Source organism: Scyliorhinus torazame, chromosome 21, assembly GCF_047496885.1.
Source record: "Scyliorhinus torazame isolate Kashiwa2021f chromosome 21, sScyTor2.1, whole genome shotgun sequence".
NCBI lineage: Eukaryota > Metazoa > Chordata > Chondrichthyes > Carcharhiniformes > Scyliorhinidae > Scyliorhinus > Scyliorhinus torazame.
The window spans coordinates 74,098,015-74,114,256 of record NC_092727.1 but is presented as its reverse complement, the minus strand read 5'-3'; positions in this window follow the sequence as shown (position 1 = coordinate 74,114,256).

Below are 16,242 nucleotides of genomic sequence, written 5' to 3'. Positions count from 1 at the left end.
GGTACTGACCAGAAGCCATTTGCCATGTCAATGACTGAAAACCATTGAAGGTCAGGAGTTAAAGAGTTAAAGATTGTAGATGGATCTGCCACTAAAGGAGCTTTTCTGACAATGAATTGGTTTGCCTTTCTATAGTCAATAGTGAGGCGCCATGTGCCATTAGCCTTTTTTACAGGCCATACAGGGCTGTTTGATGAACTGTGAATGCGCATTAAAATACCCCTCTCTTCAAGTTGTTTTATTATAGGTAGAATGCCTTGAATTGAAGTTTTATTAATAGGGTATTGTTTGGTACAAGGGGGGGCGGATCCCATAAAAGTGACTGGTTCCATTTTTAAAAGACCACAATCATTTTTGTCAATTGCCCAAATTGGATGGCTTTGTATTTCTTCTTTTTTGATGTGTCTAATGGACCAGGTGATTTTTCCATTATTGAAATTGAGTGAAGAATTTAGTTGTGATAAGATGTCCATACCTAGAAGTGCTTGTGTTACCGGACCTACCCATATTGATGTCATTAGTTGATGTGGTCCAAATTCTAAAAGCAGTGGTTTAGTCTTCCGAAGAGTGACCGAGCCTCCTCCTGCAGCAAAAGCTTCAATTTTTTCTACAGTTAGGGGAAAGAAAGCAGCACTCTGTTCAGTAACACAGGTAAGTTCAGCTCCAGTGTCAAATAAAAAATCGATATAAATGCCTCCCACTCTTAATGAAATATATAGTCCATCATTTTTTTGTTCCACAAGTGCATGTAGAGAGAAATGGAGAGAATCATCAAGAGTGGGTTCTAGTAGTTTTTTGAATTATCATACAGAGAACTTCTTTGAGCTGGAGGACAGCTGTTTACCATTTCATTCACAGCATTATCATCATCGTATAGATTCCTACGTGGGTACAGCTCGTCCCTACGTGGGTACGGTTCCTCCCTACGTGGGTACAGCTCGTCCCTACGTGGGTACGGTTCCTCCCTACGTGGGTACGGCTGGGAGGGTCTAGAATCCCTGTACGCAAGTCTAGGTGTGTCTTGTTGGAACGTAACCCTAGGTGCGTCTTGTTTGTGTGAGTTACGTAATTGACCACGAGGTGGGTATGTATTGTAATGAATATTTTCTACTTCATTATCATCTCTTGAATCCAACGAGGTCCGTTGTTTTTGATAGCATTTTGCCATCCAGTGTCCTACTCTACCACAGAAAAGACAAAGTCATCCTTACGTGATTTTAATGGAGCAAGGGTACATGTTTGCCCTGGCGCCGGTGGTGAAATTGTAGTTACTGCTGATATTCCTGCAGGTGCTGCAACAGCCGCCGCTGGAGCAGCAGGTAACATGGGCTGGATTTGAGCAATAGGCTGCATTTGAGCAGCTGCAGTGTTAAAAGTTGCCTGATTGTACAAACCACGATCTATCTGAATGCATCGGTCAACTATGTCTCGGTATGTGCCAGCTGTGGCCCAAGCTGGTAAAACCAAATTCAAGGCAGCAGAAATTACAGGTTTAACACCGGCTATAAAAGCCGTTTTTAATGGACTTAAAGTGCTTGCATCCCATGTGTCATTTTCCTGGTCGAGTGTCATCCCTGAATATTCCATCCAAGTCTGTAAAAATCTTTCCTCAAAATCCTGAATATCTTCATCATTTTTTTGAATGCAAGCTGTGATCTTAGACCAATTGGTCCTCGGGGGACGGAATTTTAATAGCCAATTCTTGACTGCTTGCCAACCAGCGTCTAAATTTTGCAAATCGTCTCCAAGGGCAACTTCTACTTCATTTTTAAGGGTTAAACTTATACGAGTACCTAGCATGATAGTCAGAATTTGTACTCCATCAAGTGGGTGGAGACTGTAAATGGCTTGTAATCTGTGAATTCCATCCCATGTGGTCATACCACCCTTTTTAGGGTGTGGAAGACCCTTGGACCATTCGTCAATTTTAGAAGGATCAATTTGTTCATGAACCCATTGGTGGTCAAATATGTTTCGAGTGATAGTTTCACCATCTTCTTCTATTTTTTTGCTTCCAACTCTAACCCGTTTGCGTTTTAAAGGGGCTAGTCGAATTGCTTTAGTATTTTGTATTGTAGGAACACTATCTTCGTCTGATTCATCCGACAGAGAAAATGATTTATTTTTAACAATTGATCTTGGCTGTGCAATTGCCGATTGTGCCACTAGGTGGGTGGCTTGGACTGCTTTCTGAGTTTGTTCAATCTTTTGTACAGAAAGCATGTTTGTCAAAGAATTGCAATGTTCAGTCACGCTGGTTATATTTCTTTCTAAAACACATCTTTCTTTCACTAACTTGCAATTTTCAAGTTCAATTCGCTCAGTTTTTAATTGCAATTGTCGGTATTTTGACTCCACTTCAAAGACTTGATTTTGGAATTCTGTTATTTGAAAGATAACTGCTGGAGTTCAGAGGTTTTGTTTCGCAAATCTGTTTTAATTTCATCAGAATGCTCAAGTTTGGATTTTGCATCTTGCAATTCTTCAACAACTGCAATTAGTTGCTTTTTAGTGGACCTATACTCATCATCGCTTCGCTCAGTAGTTAATTGCAACTGTTGGTATTTTGACTCCACTTTAAAAACTTGGATTTGAAATTGCTGGAGTTCAGAGGTTTTGTTTTGCAAATCTGTTCTAATTTCATCATAATGCTCAAGTTTGGATTTTGCAACTTGCAAATCTGTTTTAATTTCATCAGAATGCTCAAGTTTGGATTTTGCATCTTGCAATTCTGTTTTAATTTCATCATAATGCTCAAGTTTGGATTTTGCAACTTGCAAATCTATTTTAATTTCATCATAATGCTCAAGTTTGGACTTTGCAACTTGCAAACCTGTTTTAATTTCATCAGAATGCTCAAGTTTGGATTTTGCATCTTGCAAATCTGTTTCAAGTTTGGATTTTGCATCTTGCAATTCTGTTTTAATTTCATCATAATGCTCAAGTTTGGATTTTGCATCTTGCAAGTCTGTTTCAAGTTTGGATTTTGCATCTTGCAATTCTGTTTTAATTTCATCATAATGCTCAAGTTTGGATTTTGCAACTTGCAATTCTGTTTCAAGTTTGGATTTTGCATCTTGCAAATCTGTTTTAATTTCATCATAATGCTCAAGTTTGGATTTTGCAACTTGCAGATCTGTTTTAATTTCATCATAATGCTCAAGTTTGGACTTTGCAACTTGCAAACCTGTTTTAATTTTTGATTTTGCATCTTGCAATTCTGTTTTAATTTCATCATAATGCTCAAGTTTGGATTTTGCAACTTGCAATTCTGTTTCAAGTTTGGATTTTGCATCTTGCAAATCTGTTTCAAGTTTGGATTTTGCATCTTGCAATTCTGTTTTAATTTCATCAGAATGCTCAAGTTTGGATTTTGCATCTTGCAAATCTGTTTCAAGTTTGGATTTTGCATCTTGCAATTCTGTTTTAATTTCATCATAATGCTCAAGTTTGGATTTTGCATCTTGCAATTCTGTTTCAAGTTTGGATTTTGCATCTTGCAATTCTGTTTTAATTTCATCATAATGCTCAAGTTTGGATTTTGCAACTTGCAATTCTGTTTCAAGTTTGGATTTTGCATCTTGCAAATCTGTTTCAAGTTTGGATTTTGCATCTTGCAATTCTGTTTTAATTTCATCAGAATGCTCAAGTTTGGATTTTGCATCTTGCAAATCTGTTTCAAGTTTGGATTTTGCATCTTGCAATTCTGTTTTAATTTCATCAGAATGCTCAAGTTTGGATTTTGCAACTTGCAAATCTGTTTTAATTTCATCAGAATGCTCAAGTTTGGATTTTTCATCTTGCAAATCTGTTTCAAGTTTGGATTTTGCATCTTGCAATTCTTCAACAACTGCAATTAGTTGCCTTTTAGTAGATCTATACTCATCATCACTTTGTTCAGTATTTAATTGCAGCTGTTGGTATTTTGACTCCATTTTAAAAACTTGATTTTGGAATTCTGACTCCACTTTAAAAACTTGATTTTGAAATTCTGCGATTTGAACATTTAACTGCTGGAGTTCAGAGGTTTTATTTTGCAAATCTGTTCTAATTTCATCATAATGCTCAAGTTTGGATTTTGCATCTTGCAAATCTTCAAGAACTGCACTTAGTTGGTCTTTAGTGGACTGAAGCTGATGATCACTTTTATTTTTAACAATGATCTCTTGCTGACTGTGTATCTGTCCCGTAATTACCAGGGACCATTTTACACGTTCTGCACCGTGTAATCGTGTGCATTTTCCCCATGCTCTCTTGATATTATTGAAGGACCACTGTCCTCTGGGGGATATCATACTTTGATTCAATTTTTTTTGAGGTTTCACATAGGTTAAAATGTCTACGAGTGAAAGATCTACAATCCCCCAACATATCTTCAACAGAAACATCTGGTATTCCAGCACCCCCCTTGGATGTAGTGGGGAGTAATTTTCTGCCTGCTAAAGGCTCTGAATCTACACTTTGATTAGGATCAGCCATAACTTTTCTTGACCGCTGACTGACGTTTTATTTTAGTTACTGCAGTGACTCATCTTCCAGTCACGTCTGATAGTCTGACCGACCGACTGGCACTTGATTTATTTAACACAGTCTATAAAAAATGTTCTTTTCAAGGGTCGAAGTACTGATTGATGCGGCTTTAAGACTTTTAATGGGTGAAAAAGATATTTCTTACCCCAGTCTAGCCGTGGGTTCCGGCTGTCTTCTGGGCCTCCTCCGATTATCTCCGAAGCTTCCCGAAGGTTCCCGACCTCCTCCGATTATCTTCGAAGCTTTCCGTCGTCACCTGGGCCTCCGAAGGTTGTCCTCGGTACTCCCCCCCGACTGCCTGACTACGCCAAAATGAAGGAATCTAATAATACAACTATGCACCAATTTCCAAGAGCGCAACCTGTGCTTCACTATTCACACAAGCCATTGTACCCTGTTGGATAGCTAATTGCTCTTGTACACACATGTCTGTATATAGTGTTCACTGCGTACACTGTGTAACACCTTCCTTCCTTCGAGAACCCAGAATACTGGGGGGAGGTTATAGACCAGGTTGTCTATAGCTACTCGACGACATGGTCACGTCTAACGCCATGAGGTGGGAACGTGCCAGATTTCTCCAGGAGAACGTTGAGAACAAGTGTTACAGCTGCACAGTTAGTTAAATGAACTTACTGTTGTTACAGTCCTTGTTGTAGTCAGTGTTACAGCGAACAGCAGAATACTGCAAATACTATGGTTGATGATTCCATTGAACCATGAAACAGCTTAAAGTGACCAATGCCATGGGAGAGTCCATCACACAGTGCGCAATGTCACATAAGATCATAAGAAATAGGAGGAGTAGGCCTTTTAGCCCTGCAAGCCTGCTCCATTATTCAATAAGATCACGGATGATCTGATGTGGTCATAGAATCATAGAATCATAGAATTAACAGTGCAGAAGAAGGCCATTCGGCCCATCGAGTCTGCATCGGCCCTTGGAAAGAGCAGTCCACTTAAGCCTTATACCCGTAATCTAGTAACCCCACTCAACCTTTTTGGACACTAAGGGCAAATTATCATTTCCAATCCACCTAACCTGCACATCTTTGGACTGTGGGAGGAAACCGGAGCACCGGAGGAAACCCACGCAGACACGAGGAGAACGTGCAGACTCCCCACAGACAGTGACCCAACCGGGAATCGAACCTGGAGCTATGAAGCAACTGTGCTAACCACTGTGCTACCATGCTGCCCACAGCCTTAATCCCCGAGCACCAAGCCAAACGGTCTGGATCCAGACAGCACATGACCATGACCAGTTGGCGTCTCACCTTCTCATCCCCAACCTTGTCATTGTCCCCTTTTGTTCCTCTTCTCCCCCTCATTTCCACTCCTCCCCCCCCCCCCCCCAAAACAATAACGCCCCAGCCTTTTCTCCATTGTCGGCCCTTCACCAGACAATCTGACTGTCATCTAAACCAGTAATGGGGTCCATGAATACCTGCACGGTGTGATGCCAGGTATGTGGGCTGGACTGCCCAACGACTGGCGTTTCACATCCCAACAAGCAGAATACTGACGGTGCTCAGCCGGCCCGTTCTTTCATAATTCAGAGCATGGTGTCCAGCGTTAGATGTGATTCTCGGATAGGGCAGCAGTCCCTGTCCTCTGCAACAGAAACAATATGTCCAGGCTTTGCCCCGTTCTCAATCAAACAAAAGCCCAGGGGATAGCTGCTCCCTTGGTAATACCCTTCATAGCAATGCCTCAACCAATTACAGTCCACCTGCCAACCAACCAATCAGCACTCATTTTTCTCGTGCAGTATAAATCGTTACTGCGTTTGGTCTTAACTCCATTATCCAGCCTGCCCCACTCCTGAATAATCCTTGATTCCCTTGTGGATAAAAAATCTGTCAGATTCAGTCTTGAATATATTCAGTGACACAGCCTTCATTATTCTCTTTTCAGATTTCAGAATCTTTGGTTTCAGATTCCAGCATCCGCAGTAATTTGCTTTTATTTCTTCATTATTCTCTGTCAAAGTCAAACGAGAGAGAAAATTAACCCCCTCATCCCTACCTTAAATGTGAAACCCCTTATTTAGTCTTATTCAGAGACCCTCCTATTGAGAACTGCCGCTGGAGCCTCTCCAAGAATGATTAATGTCATGGAAATATCCCTAATATTGAGCCAAGGGAGAGTCCCTCTTGCAATGAGCAATGCCATGAAAGAGTTTCTCTCAGACTGAGCAAATGCCACAGGAGAGTTCAGCCGATTGCGCAAGTTAGCTTTCTGTTGTTGAACCTAAGGGAAGGACATTGACCCTAAATCTTCCATTCTTCTCTCTCCATCAAACGCTGCCTTAGGTGCTGAACATATGCATAATTCGTGGTGCATGATAACCTCCCTCATTTTTGGAACACGCTCCTTTGGCACATCAAGGGGAACGTTTTATGTGGAACACGTTTACCACATGAGATCCAGAAATCTGATGTATTTATTGCAGGCGAATACTATCAAGCCGAGGCTGCTGACAGCACCAACACAAGCTGTGACTAACTGCTCCAGTAACACATGCCTGGCACTCTCAGAGGTACTGCATCTGCTGCTGGAACATGTTACCAGCCCAGTGGGCACATCTGACGATCTCGGATTCCTTGTCCTCCAGCGATTCACTCAACCAACCAGCACTGACATAAAAATGCTGCCAACGCTTGGCAGTTGGTCAAGGCCAGCCATCTTTCAGTATACAGACCCTTCAACTGAATTGGGTGATGTTACATATGGCACACTATTTAAAGAAAAATAGAAAGAAGGAGTGAAAGGGAAAACAAAACTGACATATGGGCACATATGTGGGTGTACACATCTACATACACACACAACAAAGAACAAAGAACAAAGAAATGTACAGCACAGGAACAGGCCCTTCGGCCCTCCAAGCTCGTGCCGACCATACTGCCCGACTAAACTACAATCTTCTACACTTCCTGGGTCCGTATCCTTCTATTCCCATCCTATTCATATATTTGTCAAGATGCCCCTTAAATGTCCCTATCGTCCCTGCTTCCACTACCTCCTCCGGTAGTGAGTTCCAGGCACCCACTACCCTCTGCGTAAAAAACTTGCCTCGTACATCTACTCTAAACCTTGCCCCTCTCACCTTAAACCTATGCCCCCTAGTAATTGACCCCTCTACCCTGGGGAAAAGCCAAGTGACATGAACACACACAGGGACACAATCACAGATGCACGACATATGCAAAGACTCATAGACACACACTGCAGCCTGACTCACACAAGGACTCACAGAGAGATACACAACCTACACAAACACTCTCACACACACTCATCCACAAACACACACCCATCCAGAGGCACAGACAGTCACTGCATACTGTAGATACACAAACACAGCTGGAGACACACACACAGAAAATTTAAAGTTTGACCTGCAAAATGTTTATATGTAAAACAGGGAAATGGCAAAAGTGGTTTTGCCTTGAGATAATAGGAGCCAGAATGAGAAAATTAAAAGACATTTACCTGGAGAGTGTGTGAATTACTAAGCAATGGGAGGTGAAAGAGAAGCATGAAAATCTGGCAAAATGGAATAGGTTTGAGTGGCCCAGGAGTCTGAAAGGAGACCAAGGCAGGTGAGTAGCAGGAGATTGGTCCACTCTGCTCCCTGTCCCCTGCCAGCCAAACCCTGGCAGCAGTGTTGTGGGGAAAATGAGTCCACAGTGAGTGCCAACTGATCCCTCCTTCCACCCCTCAAACTCATGCTGCCAAGGCCCATCATTTAGTTCTTGATTCACCTCTCTCATTCACCTTCTTCTTGATTCCAGCTAATATAATTTCGCTACCTCCCAATATTCACTTGAATACATTCTTTCCCTGTATTGAGCTATGTTTCTGTCTTATCTCTCATCACCACCTACTGTATGTTTTTTAATGTCGTTCATCTGGAGCAGCTTCCACCTGATCAGCCAGCATTCAAACTGGGAGTTCAGAACTCAGTTTCAGCTCATCTGGCAGAACATAGAACATAGAACATAGAACAATACAGCGCAGTACAGGCCCTTCGGCCCACGATGTTGCACCGAAACAAAAGCCATCTAACCTACACTATGCCATTATCATCCATATGTTTATCCAATAAACTTTTAAATGCCCTCAATGTTGGCGAGTTCACTACTGTTGCAGGTAGGGCATTCCACGGCCTCACTACTCTTTGCGTAAAGAACCTACCTCTGACCTCTGTCCTATATCTATTACCCCTCAGTTTAAAGTTAAGTCCACTCGTGCCAGCCATTTCCATCCGCGGGAGAAGGCTCTCACTGTCCACCCTATCCAACCCCCTGATCATTTTGTATGCCTCTATTAAGTCTCCTCTTAACTTTCTTCTCTCCAACGAAAACAACCTCAAGTCCATCAGCCTTTCCTCATAAGATTTTCCCTCCATACCAGGCAACATCCTGGTAAATCTCCTCTGCACCCGCTCCAAAGCCTCCACGTCCTTCCTATAATGCGGTGAACAGAACTGCACGCAATACTCCAAATGCGGCCGTACCAGAGTTCTGTACAGCTGCAACATGACCTCCCGACTCCGGAACTCAATCCCTCTACCAATAAAGGCCAACACTCCATAGGCCTTCTTCACAACCCTATCAACCTGGGTGGCAACTTTCAGGGATCTATGTACATGGACACCTAGATCCCTCTGCTCATCCACACTTTCAAGAACTTTACCATTAGCCAAATATTCCGCATTCCTGTTATTCCTACCAAAGTGAATCACCTCACACTTCTCTACATTAAACTCCATTTGCCACCTCTCAGCCCAGCTCTGCAGCTTATCTATATCCCTCTGTAACCTGCTACATCCTTCCACACTATCGACAACACCACCGACTTTAGTATCGTCTGCAAATTTACTCACCCACCCTTCTGCGCCTTCCTCTAGGTCATTGATAAAAATGACAAACAGCAACGGCCCCAGAACAGATCCTTGTGGTACTCCACTTGTGACTGTACTCCATTCTGAACATTTCCCATCAACCACCACCCTCTGTCTTCTTTCAGCTAGCCAATTTCTGATCCACATCTCTAAATCACCCTCAATCCCCAGCCTCCGTATTTTCTGCAATAGCCTACCGTGGGGAACCTTATCAAACGCTTTGCTGAAATCCATATACACCACATCAACTGCTCTACCCTCATTTACCTGTTCAGTCACCTTCTCAAAGAACTCAATAAGGTTTGTGAGGCATGACCTACCCTTCACAAAGCCATGCTGACTATCCCTGATCATATTATTCCTATCTAGATGATTGTAAAGCTTGTCTCTTATAATCCCCTCCAAGACTTTACCCACTACAGACGTGAGGCTCACCGGTCTATAGTTGCCGGGGTTGTCTCTGCTCCCCTTTTTGAACGAAGAGACCACATTTGCTGTCCTCCAGTCCTCTGGCACTATTCCTGTAGCCAATGATGACATAAAAATCAAAGCCAAAGGTCCAGCAATCTCTTCCCTGGCCTCCCAGAGCATCCTAGGATAAATCTCATCAGGTCCCGGGGACTTATCTAATTTAAGCCTGTCCAGAATTGCCAACACCTCTTCCCTACGTACCTCAATGCCATCTATTCTATTAGCCTGGGGCTCAGCATTCTCCACCACAACATTATCTTTTTCCTGAGTGAATACTGACGAAAAATATTCATTTAGTATCTCGCCTATCTCTTCAGACTCCACTCACAATTTCCCATCCCTGTCCTTGACTGGTCCTACTCTTTCCCTAGTCATTTGCTTATTCCTGACATACCTATAGAAAGCTTTTGGGTTTTCCTTGATCCTTCCTGCCAAATACTTCTCATGTCCCCTCCTTGCTCGTCTTAGCTCTCTCTTTAGATCCTTCCTTGCTACCTTGTAACTATCCATCGCCCCAACTGAAACTTCACACCTCATCTTTACATAGGCCTCCTTCTTCCTCTTAACAAGAGATTCCACTTCCTTGGTAAACCACGGTTCCCTCGCTCGACGCCGTCCTCCCTGCCTGACCGGTACATACTTATCAAGAACACGCAGTAGCTGATCCTTGAACAAGCCCCACTTATCCAGTGTGCCCAACACTTGCAGCCTACTTCTCCACCTTATCCCCCCCAAGTCACGTCAAATGGCATCATAATTGCCCTTCCCCCAGCTATAACTCTTGCCCTGCGGTGTATACTTATCCCTTTCCATCATTAACGTAAACGTCACCGAATTGTGGTCACTGTCCCCAAAGTGCTCTCCTACCTCCAAATCCAACACCTGGCCTGGTTCATTACCCAAAACCAAATCCAATGTGGCCTCGCCTCTTGTTGGCCTGTCAACATATTGTTTCAGGAAACCCTCCTGCACACACTGTACAAAAAACGACCCATCTATTGTATTCGAATTATATCTTTTCCAGTCAATATTTGGAAAGTTAAAGTCTCCCATAATAACTACCCTGTTACTTTCGCTCTTATCCAGAATCATCTTCGCCATCCTTTCCTCTACATCCCTAGAACTATTAGGAGGCCTATAAAAAACTCCCAACAGGGTGACCTCTCCTTTCCTGTTTCTAACTTCAGCCCATACTACCTCGGAAGAAGAGTCCCCATCTAGCATCCTCTCCGCCACCGTAATACTGCTCTTGACTAGCAGCGCCACACCTCCCCCTCTTTTGCCTCCTTCTCTGAGCTTACTAAAACACCTAAACCCCGGAACCTGCAACATCCATTCCTGTCCCTGCTCTATCCATGTCTCCGAAATGGCCACAACATCGAAGTCCCAGGTACCAACCCATGCTGCCAGTTCCCCTACCTTGTTTCGTATACTCCTGGCATTGAAGTAGACACACTTCAAACCACCTACCTGAACACTGGCCCCCTCCTGCGACGTCAAATCTGTGCTCCTGACCTCTATACTCTCATTCTCCCTTACCCTAAAACTACAATCCAGGTTCCCATGCCCCTACTGCATTAGTTTAAACCCCCCCAAAGAGCACTAACAAATCTCCCCCCCAGGATATTTGTGCCCCTCAGGTTCAGATGTAGACCATCCTGTCTGTAGAGGTCCCACCTTCCCCAGAAAGAGTCCCAGTTATCCAGAAATCTGAATCCCTCCCGCCTGCACCATCCCTGTAGCCACGTGTTTAAATGCTCTCTCTCCCTATTCCTCATCTCACTATCACGTGGCACGGGCAACAACCCAGAGATAACAACTCTGTTTGTTCTAGTTCTGAGCTTCCATCCTAGCTCCCTGAAAGCCTGCCTGACATCCTTGTCCCCTTTCCTACCTATGTCGTTAGTGCCAATGTGGACCACGACTTGGGGCTGCTCCCCCTCCCCCTAAGGACCCGGAAAACACGAACCGAGACATCACGTACCCTTGCACCTGGGAGGCAACATACCAAATGTGAGTCTCTCACGCTCCCACAAAATCTCCTATCTGTGCCTCTGACTATAGAGTCCCCAATTACTAATGCTCTGCTCCTCTCCCCCCTTCCCTTCTGAGCAACAGGGACAGACTCCGTGCCAGAGGCCCATACCCCATGGCTTACCCCTGGTAAGTCCCCCCCCCCACAAGTATCCAAAGCGGTATACTTGTTTCTCAGGGGAACGACCGCAGGGGATCCCTGCACTGACTGCTTTTTCCCAGTCCCTCTTACAGTTACCCACCTATCTCTAATCTTTGGTGTAACTAATTCCCTGAAGCTGCTATCTATGAACCCTTCTGCCTCCCGAATGATCCGAAGTTCTTCCAACTCCAGCTCCAGTTCCCTAACTCGGTCTTGGAGGAGCTGGAGATGGCAGCACTTCCTGCAGGTAAAATCAGCAGGGACACTAACTGCATCCCTCACCTCAAACATCCTGCAGGAGGAACATTGCACTCCCTTTAGAAGAAATGGAAATTTTCACAAACCGTTCACAGGCAATCTGCTTCTGTATTTTAATGATGTGGAGATGCCAGCGTTGGACTGGGATGAGCATAGTAAGAAGTTTTACAACATCAGGTTAAAGTCCAACAGGTTTGTTTCAAATCACTAGCTTTCGGAGCACTGCTCCTTCCTCAGGTGAATTCGACACAATCTTGGCAGAAACGAAGATGGTGGAGGCAATAGATGGAATGAAAAGTGATGGGCCGGATGTACTTGAGAGGTTGGAAATTCTCAGAGTAGATATGTCGCCTGGTCCAGATGGCTTGCAACCCAAGTTGCTAAGGGGAGTGGGAGTGGAACGACTTGCCATAATCTTCCAATCCTCCCTAGTTATGGGAGAAATGCCAGGGATTGAAAAGTAACAAGTGTGACAAACTTGTTGAAGATTTGTGGGGGGAGAAACAGTAACTATAGACGCTGGGGTGACATCGCTATAAAAGGGGTCAATGTGCCCGGAGCGGGGGAATTATCCCCTGGGTGCGGGCAGACACACAACATGTAAGAGTTGCTCAGTATTATCAAAAAACCTTTATGATTGTTCATCACTTATTGCAGCTCAATACTTCTACACGGTGTCAGGAATTGACAGAATGGCACAAGGACTTTGCCGCATCGACCCACTCGTGTTTGATGAAAACGTTGCAAACAACTGGACAAATCTTGAAAAAGAACTGATGCACTTAGTGCGGTGCCGGCCTATCTGACAATCAAAGAAGGTACATGCCGACACTCTCTTAAATTTAATGAACACCAAGGCAGTCAAGAAATTTGAGTCTTTTGCTTTTAAATGGAGGAAGAGAAGGACCCCGAGCTAAAAATATGCAAGCACATGTGCACACAAGAAGATTATATTGGATAGACACACGTTCAATACTATAGACCAAACATATGATGAATCTGTTCAGTTGTATGCTGTGACCCTAAAAATCTGAGCAAAGAAATGTACGGTTGGCATCCTCACCGACGAGCTTGTGAGAGATCGCATCGTGTGTGGGGTTCATAGTGACGTAGTCTGCAAGCCATTTCTTCATCAGGAAAATCTAATGCTGGAATCTTCCATCAGCATCTGCATGCTGAATGAGCAGTCGGAAAGAAACAGCAAAGAGTTGAGGTGGGAAACAGAGAATTTTGTGGTGCAGATCACGCCCTGCCTCAACTGCAGCGGCCATCACTCACAGAACAGAATGACATGTTTGGGGTTTGGTAAACACTGTAACAAGTGTGGCAAATGGAACCATTTTGTGAAATGCTGCAGATCCAAGCAACAGCAGCATATGTGATGAGCTACTTCACAGCCGGTCACTTCCCTAGGGCTCGAAGTACGAACAGGATAAATGAATTGGAGCTCAATCAGAGTAACCAAGGCACTAAGCCTCCAAAAACATTGCTGTGAGAGTGTCGATTTCACAATGGAGAAGGGTAACATTTTCACACCATTAAACATTGCCTGCAGTAGTGCAAAACTAAAACTAAAGATTGATATTGGAACAAAGTGCAATGTCCTACCCAGGCAGTTGCAGTAGGAAATGGACCATCAGATCCTATCAAACAAATGGACCTCATGGCACATGGCGGTCAAACCATGCACATGGAAGATATGGCCACTCTCCGCTGCACACAGGGCAGCCTCCGGTTTCATGTCATAGACCAAAATGCTGGGGTTAATCCATCTTGGTCCAGATGTGCACACCCTGCAACACCAGGCCCAAGAAATTATAGAATATAGAATATCCAACTGCGACGTCATTGGTTAGCTACCTGTAATATATCATTTATATAATTTCTTATATTGACCCAATGACCACACAACCAGTATGTTAGGTCAAAACACAGTTTATTAATAACACAAGACGTGTATCTCTATGCAATAATACACGTGGCTCCGTACTAAACTACACCTAACGACTATGGTGACCTTTACTGAACTTCGAGTGACCGGCACTGTGCGAGATAAGGCCTTTATCCGGGTCCACGTAGTCGGTTGGACGGTTCTTTTGGATCGGTAGGGTCCAATGGATCGGTAGGGTTTTCAATCACCCTCATCCATCTCAGCCAATTAGGCGGAGGATACTTCGATAGCTGGGCAGGTCCCAGCTATCATTGTCCCAGGCATGTAGGCCTTTCCAAATAAGGGGTGGCGCTGGTTAGTCAGCTACTGTTGTAACTCCTTGATTCAAACTCTGTTGTCCTGGGGGAAAAGGTGATCGACTCTTAATGGATATAAGTTTCAGCCAAGTCTGGTTTCTTTGCACAATACACAAAGGCTGTGTACCTGCCTGTGTCCCAAATTGACTCAATTCACAAGGTCCTTTGCATGTGGCCATTTTACATGGCTACAGACCCTACAAAGATGACAAAAATATCGACAGATGCGCCGAAAGATGGGTTGGGAGTGTTATTACAGCAAAACAATGACAAGCTCAGAGAGTGCCTGAGTGAACTAAATACAAGGTTCAAGGACTATGTAATTAACTAGTCTACAAATGGACTTTGTTTTTTAAAGGTGGGGGGGGGGGGGGGGGCGGGGGGGGGGGGTGGGGGGCGGGGGGGGGGGTGGGGGGCGGGGGGGGGGGTGGGGGCGGGGGGGGGGGCTATGCACCAGCTGCAGCAGTCCATTCAGTGTTTTGCACAATGTAAATAGTTGGGTGTTGTTAGTCCTGTTCAGCTTTGGATGTTGTAAATAGTCTTCACCTTGTGACTGTTCTCTTATGCATTTACAGATCAATTCAACTGGTTGTCCCAACTTAAACAGGGAAGATGTAGACCAGGTGGTAATGTGGACGCTGGGTGACGCGGGTACAAAATGGTCAATGTATCGGGAGCGTGGGAGTTCTCCCCTGGGCATAGGCAGACACACAGCATGTAAGAGCTACTCGGTATTATCAATAAACCTTTATGTTGTCAGTCCCTGGCCACCAGTTATTGAACCCAATACCGCTACAATAATCATTGAAAAAAAGCTCAGTAAGAAGTCTGACAACACCAGATTAAAGTCCACCAGGTTTGTTTTGAATCACTAGCTTTCGGAGCACTGCTCCTTCCTCAGGTGAATGAAGAGGTAGGTTCCAGAAACATATATATAGACAAAGTCAAAGATGCAAGACGATACTTTGAATGCGATAATTAAGTCTTTACAGGTCCAAACGGAGCAACTGGAGAGAGGGATAATCACAGGTTAACAAAGAACAAAGAAAAGTACAGCACAGGAACAGGCCCTTCAGCCCTCCAAGCTTGCGCCGACCATGCTGCCCGTCAAAACTAAAATCTTCTACACTTCCGGGGTCCGTATCCCTCTATTCCCATCCTATTCGTGTATTTGTCAAGATGCCCCTTAAATGTCACTATCGTCCCTGCTTCCACCGCCTCCTCCGTCAGCGAGTTACAGGCGCCCACTACCCTCTGTGTAAAAAACTTGCCTCGTACATCTCCTCTAAACCTTGCCTCTCGCACCTTAAACCTATGCTCCCTAGTAATTGACACCTCTACCCTGGGAAAAATTCTCTGACTATCCACTCTGTCTATGCCCCTCATAATTTTGTAGACTTCTATCGGGTCACCCCTCAACCTCCTTCGTTCCAGTGAGAACAAACCAAATTTATTCAACCTCTCCTCATAGCTAATGCCCTCCATACCAGGCAACATCCTGGTAAATCTCTTATGCACCCTCTCTAAAGCCTCCACATCCTCCTGGTAGTGTGGCGACCAGAATTGAACACTATACTCCAAGCGTGGCCTAACTAAGGTCCTATACAGCTGCAACATGACTTGCCAATGACTTACACTCAATGCCCCGGCC